Source organism: Hemitrygon akajei, chromosome 19 (assembly GCF_048418815.1).
Source record: "Hemitrygon akajei chromosome 19, sHemAka1.3, whole genome shotgun sequence".
Taxonomy (NCBI): domain Eukaryota; kingdom Metazoa; phylum Chordata; class Chondrichthyes; order Myliobatiformes; family Dasyatidae; genus Hemitrygon; species Hemitrygon akajei.
Window position 1 is genome coordinate 62,871,856 of NC_133142.1, and position 18,096 is coordinate 62,889,951.

General features: G+C 43.2%; 1 protein-coding gene across 1 annotated transcript in view; it reads right to left on the reverse strand.

Moving 5' to 3' along the window:
* Positions 1–18,096, reverse strand: part of LOC140741988 (glycerate kinase-like) — a 223,377-nt gene that overhangs the window by 146,787 nt on the left and 58,494 nt on the right. The window lies entirely within an intron of this gene.

Below are 18,096 nucleotides of genomic sequence, written 5' to 3' on the forward strand. Positions count from 1 at the left end.
TTATTTATTTCCAAGTCTTATTCCCTCTGGATATGCCAGTGTTATCTGACTGCATTGACATAATGTCATAAAATGTATCAATACTTGTTATTGAATACAACTTTAGTAGTGTGTGTCATTAACTGTTACTGAATACAGCTGGCTTTATATTGGTCCCAGAGGAAGAATGTATATATGATTGGGAAGCAGTCATATGGCAAAGTATTTCAAAACTGTTCTAATGAGAATTCAGTAACTCAAAAGAAAATTTTCCAGTGATGCTTTGGGCTTGGACACGAGAGCTGGTACATGATTCGTTTTATACGTATTTGTAAATAGATATAGCACTTGTCCTTCTAGAAAGAGCTATAGGGCTGTTAAAACAAACAAACCTTCACAAAGATCTGCTGGCTGAATTACGCGAAGTCAGCTTGCTGAGGGGAATGGGCCTACATTCCTCGGACTTGCCTAATGCTGGGAGCCGGAGATGGAGACATCGAAAGCAATGTGCGACAAGCAGAAGTGAGGCAAACGGGCAGGGGTCTGTGCCAGGCTAAAAGCAAACCCTAGCTGGCTGACGCTCCCATCCATTCTGCTCTCCAATGTCCCCTCCCTGGACAATAAAATGGACTACATCTGACTCCAACGTAATACTCGGCGGGAGTACAGAGTTTGCTCCGCGTTTGTCTTCACAGAGACATGACTCACTGATGGGATTTCGGACGCTGCCATCCAGCTAGACGGGCTAGCTTTGTTTCGTTCGGACAGAGATGTAGCTGTCTCCGGTAAGGCTTGCGGTGGTGGTGTGTGTGTTTACATTAACACAGAATGGTGTAAGAACTCTGTGCTGGTTTCCAGACACTGCTCATCGCTAGCGGAGTTTGTGGCAGTTCAATGCAGACCATTTTATTTGCCATGGGAATTCACCTCTGTCCTTATATTTGGTGTCTACATTCCCCCCAGCGCTAATGCTAAGGAGGTGCTCTGTGAACTGTATGGGGCTATTAGCGAACTGCAGAACGCACACCCTGATGGTCTGTTTATTGTCGCCGGTGATTTTAACCACGCGAACCTTAAGTCAGTGCTCCCCAAATTCCATCAGTATGTGGACTTTGCAACGAGGGGGGAGAACGCATTGGACCTGGTTTACACAAACATCCCCGACGCGTACCGGGCAGAGCCCCGCCCCCACCTCAGATACTCAGACCACATCTCAGTTATGCTAATCCCAGCATACAGATCGCTCGTCAGGCACTCCAGACCAGTTCGGAAGCAGGTGAAAACCTGGCCAGCAGGAGCCACCTCTGCTCTTCAAAACTGCTTTGAGCACACTGACTGGCACAAGTTCAGGGAGGCTGCAACCAATGGCAACTCTACCAACTTAGAGGAGTACACAGCATCAGTGACCAGCTACATCAGAAAGTGCATTGATGTTGTTACTTTGTCCAAGACCATCACTATACGTGCCAACCAGAAGCTGTGGATGACCGCAGAGATGCGTGCGCTGCTGAGGTCCCGCGACTCCGTCTTCAGAGCAGGCGACAAGGCAGCTCTAACAACAGCAAGGGCCAAACTGTCCCAAGCCATCAGAGGGGTAAAGCATGCACATGCCCAGCTAATCCACAGTCACTTCCAGGACAGCGCGACACGCGGCGCATGTGGAAGGGCATCCAGGACATCACCAATTACAAGACGACATCACCTGACCGTGCAGGCGATGCCTCCCTCCCAAATGCGCTGAATAACTTGGTTCAGTTTGAGGCGGAAAATGACGTGGCGGCGAGGAAGTCCGCCCCTCCTACAAATGACCAGGTGCTGTGTCTCTCCATGGAGGACGTGAGAAGAACCCTGTGCAGGGTCAACTCACGGAAGGCTGCTGGACCAGACAACATCCCTGGTAGAGTGCTCAGAGGATGTTCAGACCAGCTAGCAGATGTTCTCACTGACATCTTCAACATCTCCCTGAGCAGCTCCACCATTCCAACGTGCTTCAAGGCCGCCACAATCGTCCCCTTGCCGAAGAAGTCTTCAGTGTCCTGCCTAAATGACTACCGTCCCATTGCACTTACATCCATCATCATGAAGTGTTTCGAGAGGCTCGTCATGAGGCATATCAAGACCCTGCTGCCCCTCTCACTGGACCTTCAGCAGTTTGCGTACCATCCCAACCACTCAACAGATGACGCCATTGCCACCACCCTCCACCTGGACAAAAAAGACACATACATTCGGATGCTGTTCATAGATTTCACTTCAGCGTTCAACACAATCATCCCTCAGAAACTGATTGGAAAGCTGAGCCTACTGGGCCTGAACACCTCCCTCTGCAACTGGATCCTAGACTTCCTGACTGGGAGACCTCAGTCAGTCCAGATTGGGAGCAGCATCTCCAACACCATTACACTGAGCATGGGGGGGGGGGCTCCCCAGGGTTGCATGCTCAGTCCACTGCTGTTCACTCTGCTGACCCACGACTGTGCTGCAACACACAGCTCGAACCATATCATCAAGTTCACCAATGACACGACCGTGGTGGGTCTCATCAGCAAGAACGACGAGTCAGCTTACAGAGAGGAGATGCAGCGGCTAACGGACTGGTGCAGAGCCAACAGTCTGTCTCTTAATGTGAACAAAAGAGATGGTTAACACGAGTGTATTTGCAGATGCTGGAAATAAATAAACACAAAATGCTGGCAGAACTCAGCAGGCCAGACAGCATCTATGGGAGGAGGTAATAACGATGTTTCGGGCCGAAACCTTTCATCAGGAGTGAAGTAACATGGGATGGTCAAGGGGGGATAAGAAGCGGGGGGAGGGATAAAGTAGAGAGCTGTGAAGTGATAGGCTGGAGGGAAATGGGCTAGGGGGAGGGTGGAGAATTATGGGAAATAAAAGAGAAAGAAAGGTAGGACTGGGGGGAGAGATTATAGTGAGTAGGAAAAAGAGAGAAAGAGAACCAGACTAAAATAATAGGGGTGGGGGGCAGGGGTATCAACAGAGGTCAGTGAGTTAGATGTTCATGCCAGCAGAAAGGAGGCTACCTAGGCAGGAGATAAGGTATTGCTCCATCGACCTGTATGTGGCCTCATCTTGACGGTAGAGGAGGCCATGGACAGACATGTCGGAGTGGGAGTGGTCTGTGGAATTGAATTGAAGATGGTGGTTGACTTCAGCAGGGCACGGAGCGACCACTCCCCGCTGAACATCGACGGCTCCTCGGTAGAGATCGTAAACAGCACCAAATTTCTTGGTGTTCACCTGACAGAGAACCTCACCTGGTCCCTCAACACCAGCTCCATAGCAAAGAAAGCCCAGCAGCGTCTCTACTTTTTGCGAAGGCTGAGGAAAGTCCATCTCCCACCCACCATCCTCCTCATATTCTACAGGGGTTGTATTGAGAACATCCTGAGCAGCTGCATCACTGCCTGGTTCGGAAATTGCACTGTCTCAGATTGCAAGACCCTGCAGCGGATAGTGAGGTCAGTTGAGAAGATCATCGGGGTCTCTCTTCCTGCCATCAGGGACATTTACACTACACGCTACATCCACAAAGGAAACAGCATTAGGAAGGACCCCACGCACCCCTCATACAATCTCTTCTCCCTCCTGCCGTCTGGGAAAAGGCTCCAAAGCATTCGGGCTCTCACGACCAGAATATGTAACAGTTTCTTCCCCCAAGCTATCAGACTCCTCAATACCTGAAGCCTGGACTGACACCTTGCCCTACTGTCCTGTTTATTATTTATTGTAATGCCTGCACTGTTTTTGTGCACTTTATGCAGACTAGGTCTGTAGTCTAGTGTAGCTTCCTCTGTTTTGTTTTTATTACGTAGTTCAGTCTAGTTTTTTGTACTGTGTCATGTAACACCATGGTCCTGAAAAACGTCTCATTTTTACTATGCACTGTACCAGTAGTTATGGTCGAAATGACAATAAAAGTTGACTTGACTTGAAAAACAAAAATTTCACACCATCTTAAAAGTTTCTTAGGCAGTTAATCATTCTAGTTAGACCCTCCCCAATGGAAATGAATAAAATGTCAACATTTTGGGCTGAGACCCCTTCACCAGTATCTCAGCCCAAAACATCGACTGTTTATATAGATGCTGCCTGACCTGTAGAGTTTCTCCAGCATGTATGCGTTGCTCTGTGTTTCCCGCATCTGCAGAATTTCTTGATTTTTTTATAATGCTGTTCATATTGCAAATATGTGCTGGCATTTATGCACATTTTACTCCATATATTTACTTTAACCTCTAATTTTATACAATTATTTATAATTGTTGAATGTTATTTTTTGTTGCATGACACGGCCATAGTGGGGTGTGTCAGGAATGGACAGGAGGAGGAGTATAGGAAACTGATACAGGACTTTGTGATATGGTGCAACTCAAACTACCTGCGTCTCAATATCACCAAGACCAAGGAGATGGTGGTGGACTTTAGGAGATCTAGGCCCCATATGGAGCCAGTGGTCATTAATGGAGAACGTGTGGAGCAGGTTAAGACCTACAAGTATCTGGGAGTACAGTTAGACGAGAAGCTTGACTGGACTGCCAACACAGATGCCTTGTGCAGGAAGGCACAGAGTCGAATGTACTTCCTAAGAAGGTTGGCATCATTCAATGTCTGTAGTGAGATGCTGAAGATGTTCTATAGGTCAGTTGTGGAGAGCGCCCTCTTCTTTGTGGTGGCGTGTTGGGGAGGAAGCATTAAGAAGAGGGACGCCTCACGTCTTAATAAGCTGGTAAGGAAGGCGGGCTCTGTCGTGTGCAAAGTACTGGAGAGTTTAACATCGGTAGCTGAGCGAAGGGCGCTGAGTAGGCTACGGTCAATTATGGATAACTCTGAACATCCTCTACATAGCACCATCCAGAGACAGAGAAGCAGTTTCAGTGACAGGTTACTATCGATGCAATGCTCCTCAGACAGGATGAAGAGGTCAATACTCCCCAATGCCATTAGGCTTTACAATTCTACCGCCAGGACTTAAGAACTTTTTAAAAGCTATTATTAATGCTTTTTGAGACGGTGATTTAGATGCATATCGTATTTTTTTTTTACTGAGTTGAGTATTGTATGTGGTTGGTTTTGCTACAGCAAGTGTATGGGACATTGGAAAAAAAGTTGAATTTCTCCATGGGGATGAATAAAGTATCTATCTATCTATCTATCTATCTATCTATCTATCTATCTATGTTTTGCCAACACACCAAAACATATTCCTACTACATGTAAATGTATGTGGCGAATAAAGTTGATCTTTGATCCTCCTTATAGGCTGTGCAATGGGGAGTTGCTATTGTTGAAAAAGAAATATACTGGGCATTATATTTTGAGTTCTTATCTATGCTTTCCTCTGTATTTTTTCTCTCTTCTAATTTGATCTGCACTAAGAACATATCAGGAAGGCATTGAAAACTCTCCAATATTTACCTTACTGTTCAATCTGAGTAGTTTTGAATCTCTAACATGAACTACACCTGGATATCGAGGAGCAGATAGGGAGGCAGATTCTGGAATAGTGCAATAATAATAGGGTTGTGGTGATGGGAGATTTTAACTTTCCTAATATTGATATTTCCTAATATTTCCTTAGTGCTGGGATGGGGTGGACTTTTTTCAAGTGTGTTCAGGAAGGTTTCCTGATGCACTATGTAGCTAAACCAACAAGAGGAGAGGCTGTACTTGATCTGGTATTGGGAAATGAAGCTGGTCAAGTGTTAGATCTTTCAGTGGGAGAGCATTTTGGAGGTAGTGACCACTATCTCCTTCACCATAGCGCTGGAGAGGGATAGGAGCAGACAATTTGTGAAAACATTTAATTGGGGTAGGGGGAAATATGATGCTATTAGGCAGGAACTTGGGAGCAGATATTCTCAGGGAAATGCATGGCAGAAATGTGGCAAATGTTCAGGGAACAGTTGCATGGAGTTCTGCATAAGTATGTTCCATTGAGACAGGTAGTGTTTAAGAACCATGGTGTACAAAACGTAGAAAATCTAGTTAAGAAGAAAAAAGCTTATGAAAGGTTCAAAAACTAAATACTGTTAGAGCTCTAGAAAAATTACAAGGTTGCTAGGAAGGAGCTTAAGAATGGAATTATGAGAGCCAGAAGGGGTCATGAGAAGGCTTTGGTGAACAGGATTAAGGAAAACCCCAAGGCATTCTACAAGTATGTGAAGAGCAAGAGGATGAGCCGTTTGAGAATAGGACCAATCAGGTGCGATAATGGAGATGTGTATGGTATCAGAGGAGATAGCAGAGGTACTTAATGACTACATCAGTATTCACCAGGGAAAAAGACCTTGGCAATTGTGGGGATGACTTATAGTGGATTGAAACGCTTGAGCATATAGACATTAAGAAAGAGGATGTGCTGGAGCTTTTGAAAAGTCACCGGGACCAGATGAGATATACCCCAGGCTACTGTGGGAAGTGAGGGAGGAGATTGCTGAGCATCTTGCGATGATGGTCTTTGCATCATCAATAGGGACGGGAGAAGTACCAGAGGATTGGAGGGTTGCAAATGTTGTTCCCTTGTTCAAGAAAGGGAGTAGAGATAACCCAGGAAATTTTAGACTAGTGAGTCTGACTTCAGTGGTGGGCAACTTGTTGGAGAAGATCCTGAGAGGCAGGATTTATGAGCATTTGGAGAGACATAATCTGATTAGAGATAGTCAGCATAGCTTTGACAAGGGTGGGTCGTGCCTTACAAGCCTGATTGAATTCTTAGGGGATGTAACAAAACACATTGATGAAAGTAGAGCAATGGATGTAGTGTATATGGATTTCAGTAAGGCATTTGATAAGGTTCTCCATGCAAGGCTCCTTTGGAAAAAAAAGGAGGCATGGGATCCAATAAGGCCTTGCTTTGTGGCTCCAGAATTGGCTTGCCCACAGAAGGCAAAAGGTGGTTGTAGATGGTTGGTATTCTGCATAGAGGTCAGTGACCAGTGGTGTGCCTCAGTGATCTGTTCTGGGACCTCTACTCTTGTAATGACCTGGATGAAGAAGTTGGGGGGGGGGGGGTTAGTAAGTTTGCTGATGACACAAAGGTTGGGGGTGTTGTAGATAGTCTGTAAGGTTGTCAGAGGTTACAGCAGGACTTCAATAGGATGCAGAACTGGGTTGAGAAGTGGCAGATGGACTTCAACCCAGATAAGTGTGAAGTGTTGCATTTTGGTAAGTCTAATTTGAAGACAGAATATAATATAAATGGTAAGACTCTTAGCAGTGTGGAGGATGTGAGAGATTTTGAGTGCCCATAGGACACTCAAAGCTGCTGCGTGGTACAGTGTTGTTAAGAAGGTGTATGGTGTGTTGGCATTCATCAACCGTGGGATTAAGTTCAAGAGCTATGAAGCAATGTTATGGCTAGATAAGACCTTAGTCAGACCCCACTTGGAGTACTGTTTTCAGTTTTGGTCACCTCATTACACAAAGGATGTGGATATTATAGAGAGGGTGCAGAGGTGATTTACAAGGATGTTGCCTGGATTGGAGGGTGTACCTTAGGAGAATAGATTGAGTATACTTGGCTTTTTCTCCTTGGAGCGACGGAGGTTGAGAGGTGACCTGATAGAACTGTACAAGGTGATGAGGGCCATTGATTGTGTGGATAGCCAGAGGTTTTTTCCCAGGGCTGAAATGGCTAATTGTTGGAGAAGGTCAGCAGATGCTTAGAAATAGGTACTGAGGGGAAAGATTTTCACACAGAGAGTGGTGAATGTGTGGAATGCACTGCTGATGGCAGTGGTGGACACAGATACAATAGGATCTTTTAAGAGCCTCTTGGATAGGTACATGGATCTTAGAAAACTAGAGGGCTACGTGCTAGGGAAATTCTAGGCAGTCTCTAGAGTCAGTCAGAACAATGTTGTGAGCCGAAAGGCCTGTAATATGCTGTCAATTTCTACATTCTATGTTTTAATAATAAGCCGAGAGAGCTGTCCTACTGCACATGAGGCTATGACAATAGGGTCTTGAGTTCCTTTTACCAGTGAAGCTCCATTTTATTGATTTTAAAATCTAAGATGGGTTACAGTGTGGCAATTATCCATTTATATTCCATTTCTTTCACTAAAAGCATTGAGATCAATTGTGGAATGAAAATTAAACCGTATAGAAATCCCACTATAAACAAGAGATCTGCAAATGCTGGAAATCCATAGTAACCCACACAAATTGTTGGAGGAGGTCAGCAGGTCAGGCAGCATCTATGATAGCAAATAAAGAGCCAATATTTCAGGCCGAGATCCTTCATCAGGATCCATTGATTTTACTTAAGGTTTCTAACAGTCTGGAAATGCTCAGCAGATCGAGCATTTCCACAGTTTATTAGTGAAGTACATAAATGTCATCATATACAACCCTGAGATTCATTTTCCTCTAGGCATATTCAGCAAATCAATAGAATAATAACTATAACAAGATCAGTGAAAGACTACAGAAGACAACAATCTGTGCAAATGCAAATATAAATAAATAGCAATAAATAATGAGAACATATAAGATGAAGAGTCCTTAAAGTGACACAAAGATAAGAAAATCTGCAGATGCTGGAAATCCAAGCAACACACACAAAATCCTTCCACATTCTGAAGACATTGGTCACAGGGGTGTAATTGTGTGGTGTGGGCTTGTTATCCTGCTGTCTCTATAAATAAATGTCATTATTTTGTCTATTGCTTGTATCTGAGTGTTGCCCATTAATCAGATACTAAGTTTACTAAGGTGTTTGTAGTTCAATGTGAGCAAGATCTGGGGTAAAGTGAAATCACTCAATGTTACTGAAATTTTCACTGTTAACTGCATTTTCAGTACCAAAAATAGTGAAACATTGTTTACACTGACAGTCCCACAGTTGGTTTAAATAGTATTTAACCACTTTTACAAGAATTAGTAAGCTTTACTAATTGGCAGCTTCTGAGTAATAGTGCGATCACTCAAGCTAGGTAAAATGTTCTCTGAAGGTGTTCATGAGTCCTCAGGTGGCCGTAGAGGCATATTCTGGTACAGTGTGGGCAGTGTGGGTTAGTGGTTGTGTCTTTAGTTGTCCAGTCTCTCACGATTGCCATTCATTCTCTGCAGCACAGCAGAGGTTGTTCTCATGTAGCACTATGTGACTTTCTGTGTATGCCATAGATTAAGTAATGACACAGGTTTTGATGAAGTAAAGGAAATGTTATGCCTTTGTCCTAAAATACTCATTTACAGTTGAGTAAAATACTGTCCACACATTGACAGTTCAGGCAGGAGACTTGCTTATACATCTCTACAAATATTTCTGTATTATTTGTCATGTCCTCCGAATGATACCTCAGATCTATTTTTTTAATTTTATATCTCTGTATGGTACAATACTATAACAGATAAAAAGTAATTAAAATGAGCAGCCTAGTATTTTGGTCTATAGAACAAGTTCCTGATACTGTTGTTAATGTTACCTTTAATGTAGATGTTATCACGTATCTACACAGCAGTCTTCCTGTTGACAAATACACTGATTTGCCAAAGAATGACTCAAAGCTGACATCAGGTTAACAGCACAAGGTATTTCAGGAGTACAGTCTTGCCTTGAGGCATGGATAGCCATCTTAAACTGACATGTGGTGTCTATTTCTTATGCTTAGCCGTACTCCCAAACCAAAAGGGTGAACAAATAATATTTTGTGCTCTGAGGATAATCAACAGTGGTAAACAATTGAGTAAAATGGAAACTATTTTATGCAATACTTCTGAACAGTTCATTACCTCATTATTTCCTTTTTTGCACAATTTATTTTGCAACTCATAGTAGTTTTGTGTCTTTGCACTGAAATGCTGCTGCAAAACAAATTTCACATCATATGTGACAGTGATAATAAACCGGATTCTGATTCTAAAGTTGCACTACAAGACCCATCTTTCTCTCTTTTCAGCCTTTGAAAAAAATTATTTCCTCATGACTCCCCGGTCTGCTCTTTGTTTCTACTTACCAATCCCCATCTTAAGGTTCTAAGTAAATTTATTATCAAAGTACGTATAAGTTACAATATAATACCTTGAGATTCATTTTCTTGTAGGCATTTACAGGGAAAAGATAAATGCAATAGAATTTTACAAGAATATAATAAAAGACTGACAAACACCAACGTGCAGTGAACTGTGAATAAAAACAATACCTTGAAGATGAGTCTGTAGGTTGTAGGATCAGTTCAGAGCTGAGGTAAGTGAAGTTATCCACACTGGTTAGGGAGTCTGATAGTTGAGGGTTAATAGCTGTTCCTGAACTTGATGGTGTGGGTCCTAGGGCTTTAACTCCTGTCCAATGGTAGTAGCAAGAAAAGGGCATGGCCTGGATACAATAGACTATAGACAATAGACAAAAGGTGCAGAAGTAGACCATTCAGCCCTTCGAGCCTGCACCACCATTTTGAGATCATGGCTGATCATCTATCAATACCCGGTTCCTGCCTTGTCCCCATATCCCTTGATTATCCCTTGATGTTAGGGGTTTTGATATTGGATGCTGCTCCTTGTAGATGTATTCATTGGCGGAGCATGTTCCAAATCAAAGTTAAGAGGTGCATATGCACAACCGTTTATTTCTTCCTTATCCACTATCCAGGGACCCAAACTGTCTATCTGCGTGCACTTCTTCCAATGTAGCATACAGCATTCAGTGTTCACAATATGATCTTCAGTACTTCAAAAAATCTAGATCGGCTAATTGCTTTGTGGAGCATCTAAGCTCAATGTACAAAAGTGATCTGAGATACAGATTGCCTGCTACTTTCAATTCATCACCTTACTCCTACTGACATGGTCCTCTGCACTGTTTCAATTAGGCCCAAAGCAAGCTTGAGAAACAGCATCTGTCAAAGGTGTAGGAAATTAGGGCTAGCTAATTAGGGCACCATGGTCCGCATTCACTCACTGGGCAAAAGGGCCTGTGTATCCATTTTCCTCAGAACATACTGGTGCAATTCTACACTGCCATCATGCAGAGCATACTCATATCAAATATCTAGTGTTGCAACCTGTCTAGTGCAGCATCTCCTCACAATATATGAAAACTACAGCAAACTGGCATGTCAGCAGAAAAGATCATTGGGTACAGTCGACCATCATTGCAGGACTTGTATGTGTCCAGGGTAAAGAAGCCCACAGGAAAAATCATTGTGGATGCTGCCCACCTTGCAAACTGCCTTTCCCAAATGCTGTCTTCAAGGAAGTGTTATAGGGCTATTAAAACAAAATCTTCACACCATCTTTAAAGATTCTTCCTGCAGGCAGTTAATAAGATCAATCATTTCAGTAGGGCCCTACCCCATCACTCATTGTAAGCACTTTAACCCACTTTTTATAATGCTGTTTCCATTCTAAATACATGAGATTTTATGTATTTATGCATATTTTATTCCATATCCCTACTATAACCGCTAACTTTATTTTTCATATAAATCTTTATAATTTTTGAATGTTGATTTTTGTTGCTTGTTGCACTCTGATCAACTTACCACGGCAAATTCCTAATAGATGTAAATAAATATGGAGAATAAAGTTAATCCTATTGTTCTATGACTCTATAGCACCACGTCTTCCATCTGGACCTGTTTCATCTTGCAGGATTTGCTATCAAACTCCACTCTCCCTCCTTAACTTCACATTAGAATTGGTCATTTTAATTTTGACCCGGTTTTACTTTTTCCCTTTTATTTCTCTTTTCGGTCCAGTTTCGGTCAAATTTCTTGGTGTTCACCTGGCAAAGAATCTCACCTGGTCCCTCAACACCAGCTCCATAGCAAAGAAAGCAGAGCAGCGTCTCTACTTTCTGTGAAGGCTGAGGAAAGTCCATCTCCCACCCCCCATCCTCATCACATTCTACAGCTGCATCACTGCCTGGTTAGGAAATTGCACCATCTCAGATCGCAAGACCCTGCAGCGGATAGTGAGGTCAGCTGAGAAGATCATTGGGGTCTCTCTTCCCGCCATTACGGATATTTACACTACACGCTGCATCCACAAAGCAAACAGCATTATGAAGGACCCCACGCTCCCCTCATACAAACTCTGCTCCCTCCTGCATCTGGGAAAAGGCACAGAAGCATTCGGGCTCTCACAACCAGACTATATAACAGTTTTTTTCCCCAAGCCATCAGACTCATCAATACCCGGAGCCTGGACTGACACCTTACTGCCCTATTGTCTTGTTTATTGTAATGCCTGCACTGTTTTGTGCACTTTATGCAGTCCTGGGTAGGTCTGTAGTTTAGTGGGTTTTTTTTCTTTCTGTGCTTTTTTTATGTAGTTCAGTCTAGTTTTTGTACTGTGTCATGTAACACCATGGTCCTGAAAAACGTTGTCTCGTTTTTACTATGTACTGTACCAGCAGTTATGGTCGAAATGACAATAAAAAATGACTTGACTTGGGCCTATGCCATTAACATTAGCAATACATTACACAAGGAAACTTTATCTGACCTCAAATGAAAATAAAACTCTGCAATTGCTGGAAATCTGAGGCTAAAACACAAAGTACTGGCAAACTTATGTATTAGACCATAAGACATGGAAGCAGAATTAGGCCATTCAGCCCATTGAGTTTGCTCTGCCATTCCATCATGGCAGATCCATCACCCTCTCAAACCCGTTCTCTTCCATTTTCCCCATAACCTTTGAGTTCCTGACTAACCAAGAACTAATCAACCTCTGCTTTAAATATGCTCAGTGACTTGGCTTCCACAGTTGTCATTGATAATGAATTACACAGATTCACCATCCTCAGGCTAAAGAACTTTCTTCTCATCTCTGTTCCAAATTGATGTCCCTTAATTCTGAAGCTCTACACTCTGGTCCTAGGCTCACCCACTATAGGAAACATTCTTTCCACATACACTCTAGGCCCTTCAATATTTGACAGGTTTGAATGAGATCTCCTCTCATTCTTCTAAACTCCAGCAAGTACAGGCCCAGAGCCATCAAACGTTCCTCATATGTTAACCTTTTCATTCCTGAAATCATTCTCATGAACCTCAAGACCACCCTAATGTTAGCACGTCTTTTCTTAGATAAGGGGCCCAGAACAACTCACAAAACTCAAAAGTGCCATCTGACCAATGCCTTATAAAGCCTCAGCATCACATCCTTGCTCTTGTACTCTATTCCTCTCAAAATGAATGCTAACATTGCCTTCATTACCACTGACTCAACCTGCAAGATAACCTTTAGGGAATCCTGCACAAGGAATCTTAAGTCCCTTTGCACCTCTGATGTTTGAAATGTTTCCCTGTTTGGAGAACCTTCTACCGAAATACATGATTATACACTTCTGAATCTGTCCAAATCCTTCTGCAGATTCCTTGCTTCCTCAACACTACCTGCCTCTCCACCCATCTTTGTATTGTCTGCACACTTGGCCACAAATCCATCAATTCAATCATCTAAATCATTGACAAGAAACAGTCACAACACCGAATCCTACTAATCACCAGCAGCCATCCAGAATAGGCCTTTTTTCTGACTCTTTGCCTATACCAATCAGCTGATCCCCTATTCATGCTACTATCTTTTCTGTAATACCATGGGTTCTTATCTTGTTAAGCAGCCTCATGTGTGGCACCTTGTCTACAGCCTAATGATTATCCAAGTAACAACATCCATTGACTTTCCTTTGTTTATCTTGCTTGTTATTTCCTTAAAGAATTGCAACAAATTTATCAGGCAAGACTTCAGCCATGCTGACTTTGGCCTCCTTTACCATGCACCTCCAAGTACTCCAAAATCTCATGGACTCCAACATCTTCCCAATCACTGAATTCAGGCTAACTGGCCTATAATTTCCTTTCTTCTGTTTCCCTCCCTTATTAGAAGAGTGGAGTGACATTTGTAATTTTCCAGTCTTCAGGAACTATTCCAGAGTCTAGTGATTACTAATGCCTCCACAATCTCTTCTGCTACTGTTTTCAGAATCCTGGGGTTGTCCATTTGGTCCAGGTGACTTATCTACCTTTAGGTGATTTCTACTACATTATGATCACTGTCTCTCAAGGGTTCCTTTATCTTAAGCTCCCTAATCAAATCTGATTCATTACACAACACCCAATCCAGAACTGCCTTTCCTTGAATGGACTCAACCACAAGCTGCTCGAAAGAGCCATCTTATAGGCATTCTACAAATTCCCTCTCTTGGCATCCATCACCAACCTGATTTTCCCAATCTATATGAATATTGAAATCCCCCATGACGGTTCCGGTGATGTCATCGTCGAGAATGGCAGCTTAAGTCACAAGCTCCTCCGGAAAAACGTGTATTAAGCCCCATTAACCCATCAAATATAGTATTTTTCAAAAAATATTTGAACTGAAAAGAGGGGCAAGAATGGGGAAAAAGAATGAAAATAAAAAAAGCGACACTGCAGAGCCTGCGGCCGAGAGGAGTGCAGCGAGCGGCTCTCCTACCCGACCGTGTGTTAGTGAGGTGGACACTGGGCCTCATTCAGGCGAAGCAGCGAATATGATCGAAATCCTGAAAGAGATAAGGGAGTTCCAGAAAGAAATAAACCAGCAGCTACATGATATTAAGTCAGAGCTCGCCAATGTCAATCAGAAAATAGCGGTGGCAGAGACTCGAATTGAGAAGGTGGAAGATCGCATTCAAAACGTTGAATGAATACTGAGTAAGACAATAAAAATATTAAATCACCAAGAAGGTAAACTGCTTGACCTGGAGGGAAGATCACGGCGGAAACTTATATGAATCTACAACGTTCCCCAAGGAGCAGAGGGCTCATCTATGACGGAGTTTGTCGGAAAGTTGCTGCGGGACATGCTGGAGCTTCCCTGGGCTATGGAGCTGGAAATCAAGAGGACGCATCGCGCATTAGTCCCAAAGTCTACCCAAGAAAAGCCACGTTCAATAATAATTAAATTCCTTCAGTACAGCACCAAGGCAGAGATTCTACAAAGAGAGTGTTTTAGACAATAAAGTAATATATTTCGACCAAGATTACCCCCTTCGCGGTCCTGCAGAATCGTAAAGAATACTCTGAAGTAAAGCGAGTACTAAATAAAAAAAGATTACCGTAGATTCCGGACTACAGAGCGCACCTGATTAAAAGCCGCTGGCTCTAATTTTAGAAATAAAATCAATTTTTTACTTGTAAAGGCCGCACCGGATTTTCGGCCGCAGGTGTCCCACGTTGTAATATGAGATATTTACACAGAAAGATATTACACGTGAGGATTTTTTAACTTTTAATTAAATCCATATGGTAACAAAAACAAATACATATTGCAAATGCTTTTTTTCGAACCGTGCCCGTAACGCGGCTACTTTTAAATATACGTTGCGTATACTTCTTTACTGAACAACATTCCAATATCTCCTAACGACTGGTAAAAAATATATATACTGCAGCCTACCAGGAAAAGTTATTGATCGCCTTTAACTTAAAAGCAGCGTTTTGGCTCCGCCGCTCCCCCCCTCCTTTCCGTTTATCGCAAACTGGTATCCCACAAGACGCGGCGAAACCGGGTGTGACGTCATAGCATCCCGCGATGCAGTACAGAAAACAAACATAGTTAAAACTCTTCTAACTTTAACTAGAAAATGAATTACTAAGCGAAAATATTATAAACTAAATAACTGCCATAAAGGCAGCACAATGCTTTTCTTCGAGTGTTTTCCATGTTGATGAGGGTGAGTACAAATGACTGATTTACAATAATTTAATTGTGAAAGTGCGCTTGATTTATCGTACAATTTCATTGGACCTCTGTGAACTACTCATCAATTTTATTGGTCTACTGTTACGAGGCAAAATGTTTATGAGGCGGCATGAAAAAAAATAATGCATTAGCCGCTTCGTATTAAAGGCCGCAAAGTTCAAAGCAGTTCAAAATGTGGGAAAAAAGTAGCGGCTTAAAATCCGGAATCTACGGTAGATTTCAAACTCCGTAACCTGCTAAACTTCGAGTGTTTTATGACGACAGGACGCGATTGTACCAGACAGTGGAAGGGGCGACTACATACATGAAGGCCAGAGGGTTGCCCATCAGTGTGACCAAACCGAGAGAAAGCCTGGCAGAGGAATTATCCCGCTCAGCTTGGGAAATAGTGCGACAATGGAGAAGGCAGGAGACGGGAGGAGGCCAAGAGAAGTATATCAGGAAGAGACTGGGAATTTCCCAAAGACAGTCCTCACCCCCTTCAGAAGCACCATAAGGTTTGGCTAACTTTAAAAATGTTGAGAAGCTAAACGGAAGCAAAAGTAGCCGGTGATATACCTACCTCGAGAAATACTTATTATAATGTGGATTTTATATTACTTAGTTGTTGTTCATTATTTGCTCACTTACTCCTTTTTCCCCACCAAACTGAGAAATAAATATGTGTGCATGTATGTATGTAATATATATGTATATATTATATGTGTGTGTGTGGCTGTGTGTGTGTATATTGTTATGACTTCAGCCCCCTCCTTTGTGAGAATCACAAGAGAGAGAGAGAGAGCCTTACGGTTTGGAATGTGGGCTGGTCGCTCAACAAGACAAAAGCCTTGGACATAGCCATTGTCTTGGGAGACACCTTTGTGGAATAAGGAACTGGCCTACGTGCAGACCCTCAGGGAGGGTCAAGGAGACACACGCACCAAGGAGACATACGAAGAAGACACGATAGTGCTTCCCATCGGAGCGGGAAGCCATTTTGAAGGAAGCCACGTGCGTTAGATTCCGGATCAGGAGTCTGTGGCTGGAACCAAAGGACAAACCGTTTTAACTAACAACAGGGATTTGCTTCGCAAAGACGACGGGCAAGTGTTCCTTCTCTCTCTATCTAACACGTGAAATGTCAGCGGTTCCCGAAACGGGGAAGCCTGCAGACTTTGAGTGACTCTTATACCCAATTGGACTCAGTATCCCCTAGACAACGATAGAGCTCATTTTTGATTAATTATTACTACACCTGTGCTTTAGATTGAGTTTTGACGATGTATATGATCTGAATGTTTTGTAGTAACCATACGTTTGTGCCCCTTTATAAATAAAAACGTTTGAAAATATAGCACCAGGCTTCAGCGGACCTATCTATCTTTGCTGGTAAGTCACCCGGTTACTGGGGAATGTAACAAGTGGGGGCTCATCCGGGATTTGAAACCAAAGGGGAGGGTCAGTGAATCGGGCTGTAAGTCCAAACTTAAATCTGGTTACGCAGGTAGCCAGACAGGAAACCAGCAAAGATGGATGTGGGTGAATTTATGAGAAACCCGACTGTAGAGGCGCTAGGGACGGCTACCAAATCAGACTTGGTAAATCTGGCAAAGGGGTTAGACCTCGCAGAGGTGAGGTCATCAATGAAAAAGCAGGAAGTGCGAAGGGTCATAAATCAGTATTACATTGGGAAGGAGGTGTTTGCAGCTGAGGATTTGGAAAATATCCCCGAAAAGTGATTAGCGAGTGGGACAGATCAGGTAGAGTTGGAGAAAGTAAGGTTGGAACATGATCTTAAAGTAAAGCAGCTAGAAGCAGCTGCAAAGGCTGAGGAACGGGCTGCAAAGGAAAAGGCTGAGGAAAGGGAACAGGCGTTCAAACTGAAGCAGCTAGAAGCAGAAGAGAAAGAGAAACAAAGGAGCCATGAATTGGAGCTGGACAGGCAAAAGCAAGAGCGAAGAGCTCAAGGGCAAGAGAGAGAGGAGGGGTTTGATGTTAGTCGGGCGTTGAGGTTGGTCCCCCCCTTTGAGGAGACGGATGTTGATAGTTACTTCTTGCTTTTTGAAAAGGTGGCAGTGAATCAGAAGTGGCCCAGAGAGCAGTGGGTGGCGTTGTTACAAAGTGTGTTACGAGGGAAAGCACAGCGGGCATATGCCGCGTTGCCCCCAGAAGGGGAAGGGAATTATGACCAAGTAAAGGAGGCCATTCTCCGAGGTTACGAGTTAGTACCTGAGGCGTATAGACAAAGGTTCCAAAATTTAAGGGAAGGGTGGAATCAAACGTATACCGAGCTAGCCCATGAGAAGGGTGTGCTCTTGGACTGTTGGTGCACCGCGGAAAAGGTGGCCGAGAATTATGGGCGTCTCAGGGAGTTATTTTTGATTGAGGAATTTAAAGGTTGTGTTCCGGAAGAGATCCGAA